At 35.7% G+C, this 4,558-nt stretch overlaps 1 protein-coding gene across 2 annotated transcripts in view; it reads right to left on the bottom strand.

Moving 5' to 3' along the window:
- Window positions 1–4,558, bottom strand: part of FAM13C (family with sequence similarity 13 member C) — a 64,240-nt gene that overhangs the window by 47,813 nt on the left and 11,869 nt on the right. The gene's annotated exons all lie outside the window — the stretch shown is intronic.

Genomic DNA, 4,558 nt, shown 5'->3' with positions numbered 1-4,558 from the left:
GGAATAGTTGTATATCATCTAATTAGCCAAAATGGAGTATGTGAACACATCAGTAATCTAGGGTAAGGCTACAGCGGTCATTACATCTCAGAAAGATTCAACAACTTGTTGTAGCACTCTGAAATCAATCAATGATTCTAATGAAAAAAATGTTAACTTTTGTTGCTATATATATATATTTATATAGTCTACAGTCCAGCAAAATAATTTATGGGTGGTTTGCATGCACCAAAAGGGACTGCACTGAACTGCATAATACATTTGTAGAACCCTCATGTGTTATATTAAATAATTCTCAACAGGTCAACAGGACTGGACAGAAATAGTTTTTCTGATGTTCAGGACTGAATTATAGCTATGTTGTCAAAAGACATAAATAGCAAGAGACCGGATACCACAAAGAAAAAAGATTAAGAGGAACGACAAACTTTCTCGCAGACATGAGATCATCTACAATAGTTAGCTTATACTGGCTAATAGGCACAGAAACAGGGCAGGGCTTTATTGGCACATTCTGCAAACTGTGTGCCATGGCTGCTTCCACTAATAAATATTTTCAAAGGTAACATTTTCTAAAATGGAAAAAATATGTACAGTTTATACACTTGTAAAAACTTGAAACTGAACAAGGCAAATATTAGGTGAATACAAACATTAAGTAGAAGAGAAGCAGGTGCACAGAATAAAGTTTCCATGGGTCAAATGTACTTGCACACTGCACTATAGTTATTTCCTCTTATCCCTTAATTCATTAGGAGGCTCAGTAAGATGAGGCCAATGTAATATGCATAGTAGACTACGTTTCCCTGAATTTCAGTGGACATCATGTGTCTACATGAGGGGAAGCAAGACTTCAGAGGAGTCAGAGGTAGTAGGCTGGGAACAATTTTAGAACCATCTGTTAATGGGAAACTAAAAGGCTTCAGTTTGTGGATAGGTGCAAAGCTATACAATGGGTTCTGATGTTGTAGGGTTATGCTTTACAAATAATTTAACTTTCAGAATTTGCTCTCATCAGTTATGGGTTTTTATTTATGGCTTTAACAATGTGGCCTATTATAAACTGGAATAAAGGTAATATAAAAGTAGAAGAGAAAAAAAATGTTCTACTTAACACCTAAAAATAATAAACTTCTGCATAGTAACTTCCCTTTTTATGGTACAGAAACTAAATCACGTGACCCATATAACGCTGCTCAGAAGATGTTTTGTGACTACAGGACACAAAATTTATGACTGCCCAAACTCACATGATATGGGTCACTGCACCAAATTACATTCTCCTTTGTAAAATGACAAACACAGCTCCTAAATCCAGAACCAGTAAATTTGATTAAACTCATTAAGGTTGCATTAACCTAGTGACCAAGTCATTTATCACAACATTGTTCTTTGAAGACTGGTATATAATAAAAATGATCATGTTTGAGCAATTGTTAACAGATACCCGTTATTCAATTTCCACAATTATATTAACCTTTGGAAAACCAGATGAGTAGATCATGATCAGATAAGTCAGGTATAACTGTTAGATATTATCAGTTACTGGGGAATAAGGGACCATTATTAGGAGAAAGAGATCTGATAAAAATATGTATGAGTAGGATATTATACACAAATATACTCTCTAATAAAACATGTAAATTGGGTAAGGTGGCTGGGAGAATGAAGAGATTTGCAGGCTGTTATTATGTAATCTCACTTATCATGAAATAAGGGTAGCCAATCTCCGATTTGTCAGTAAATCGTCAGACATCATCATTCATCCATCAAACTACCCATTATAGTTCATTACTTATCTACCCAATATGGATCCAAAAATATCAACCTAAGTAATGTCCTTTGTCCTTTAAAACCCTATACCAGTTCAAATGAATCTACTGTGTGAGTGTGCCAATTTGTTTAAAAGAAATGTATACATGGATAAGTATATTCAAAAAATATTTACAATTTTTAAAAAGGAGTCTTTAAAAGGGGATGTCAACATGTTTGCTTCCCACTATCAAAGTTTACACATGATCATCCAAATGGTTCCAGATAAAATGCACCAGGGTAGGAAAGTACATGGTACCCCTTTGATCAAACATTTGATAGTAAAGTTAACCTCCCCTGAAAGTTCATTAATATAACCATTGAACATCCATAAAACACCAAAGGCCAGAAAGGATACTATTGTGCACTGCAAATCTTTACGTTGTCCATCTACATGTCTACATTGGGTACATTGTGGGTCTTTGTATATGGTTCCTTTTGTAAATATACTGTTTGTATCAAAGGCTAAAGACAGGTCTAACAAAAACAGTAGCAACATTTGTTCCACAGGCATAATCTGGACTGATCAAGCCTAATAAGGCGACCTAAAACAATTATAAAAGGCAAGCCAATGTATACAGCAAAAATGTCTTGTTCTGAAGTCCTTAACTATCACAGGTCACAAAAAGGTGTTCTGCTATGTTTTGCTATGTGTATTTGATTCACAGACTTTGCCACTTTTTTGATCTGCAGGCCACATCATGTTTTTGATTCCCAAGCTTGGTCACCACTGAAATGCACTATGATGCTTTAAACTTTGCCAAATGCCAACTGCAGATGTTGAGGATACAAAGAAAGATCAATATCAATATTCAATGTAATGTTTCCTGTTTGTAAATTCTTTGTTCTGGGCTCACAAAGGAAGCAGTACAAGAGTAAATCCCCAAGCAGAGAACAAGAATTGAATGTAATTACACTGCCATTTCTTGATAATGTAATATTCAGCTTGCCTTTATAAAATGTTCTGCTGTATAAAACATGGTACCAAGCCAGCTTTACAGTATAAGCAAAAGATGTCTGTCTGACAAATAGGTTAGACAGGTGAAGAATTTCTATATAACTGTATGTATGTATCATAAATCAAACTAGTATAGTGTAAATATTTCAATACATGTATACAGTGCAGGCACCCAGAGGGATCTATTCTTACCTTTCACCCTTGGCTGTTGAGGCTGCTGTCAAAGACAGGTCAAGTAAGAAGCAGCAAGGGTAGATCAGCCTACCATGACTGGCTGAAACTTTCAGATAAGAAAGCCACAAGTTCCTTGCAATGTATGCATTTAATTAATATTTTTTTTCTTAGAATTGTATGTATTTATCCATGACAAGTATACTTAACAAGTCATAATGGTAAAACATATGTTCAAAAATAGGCACCTGAAAATATGACTAATAAAACTAAGTCAAGAAGACTAGAAGAAGATTGATCTTTCGGGAGGACTATACAGAAAGACTACTCTTAAGTATTTGAAGACACAATGTATGCATTCTCCTGCAATTGAAATGGGATAAAATGTAAGAAAAGGCCAAAATGAGGCCATAGCGGAACCAACAAATATATAAAGGTCTGCTCCCATAATACAACAGCGTTTTCCCTTAGCTTTGTTCAAACTAGCAAACAGTGCAGTGAGCATAACGTACTATAGGCATGGATTATTTAATCCGACATATTTTTGTGTCTTATTAAGGCAGGGTATTATTTTACATGGTATAATGATGCCCATTAAACAAACCTGCAGTATACACTGCAACATCTGCTACGTGTTTAGCGGTGCCATGCATTGTGGGTGTGTTGGCATCTACCGTCCATATTTATTCCTAGAATATTGGAAAAGCATTGCATTATTATGTTACTGTGCATTGCAAAACACCAATTCTCACAATGCAAAATTTGGAATGGGCCCTGGTTGATTAAAGTATCAGGTCGTAGACTAAATATTACTCATCTCCACTTGTTCCAGTCTTTTCCAGCCAACCTTTTATTCTGGATATAGTTGGTTAAAGGTTACACTGTCCAGTTCTTGCTGTGTTCCTGTTGGAAACTATTCCTCTTCCTTTATGTCCAGGGAATAAAAAGTTACCAGGACAGGAAATAAGGAGACAAAACTTTTTAAAACAGTGGAGAAGAAGTGAAAAATCTATAATGATCTTTAATGTTTGCTTCTTCAGGGGTTGGCAAAAAAATATTTTTACTGACATCAAGGGACATTGCCCATTTTGGATCTGTTTCAGTAATAGGAAAAAATCCTCACAGTTTCTGTCCCAGCAAGTTTGTATTTACGCTCCTATTCTATCAACAGCTAATGGGAAAATTGGGTTTACATTATATTAGTATATTAGTTATATTTACAGATCCCCAACATCTAATAAATGTTGTGCTCTGCATTAGAGCAGGGATGGGATAATATTCCAAAAGAGACACATTTTTAAGTGTAAGTTCAGCCAAAACTGTTTACCTTTTGGCTGTCAGGTTTTAACTGCTAGTTGAACCACGATTTAAGATATTTTCCTCTACCTTCTGTTTTGGCAATGCACCAGTTGTACCAGACAGGAAATGATGGAAAATCTGCACCACAGGCAAAGGTTTTAAAGGTTCAGGTGCATCCTAATTTACCCTCATTTCCCGTCTGGTGAAACGGCTGTTGGAAGGAGAGGAAAGGAGTTGAAATCTCTTGTACGGAGCACCACATATCAGTAAATGGTTCCAACACTTCCCCAATATGTAATCGAATACATTTGCTCCTAC

The sequence above is a fragment of the Pyxicephalus adspersus genome, chromosome 10 (genome assembly GCF_032062135.1).
Source record: "Pyxicephalus adspersus chromosome 10, UCB_Pads_2.0, whole genome shotgun sequence".
NCBI lineage: Eukaryota > Metazoa > Chordata > Amphibia > Anura > Pyxicephalidae > Pyxicephalus > Pyxicephalus adspersus.
This window is presented reverse-complemented; position numbering and strand designations above follow the sequence as displayed.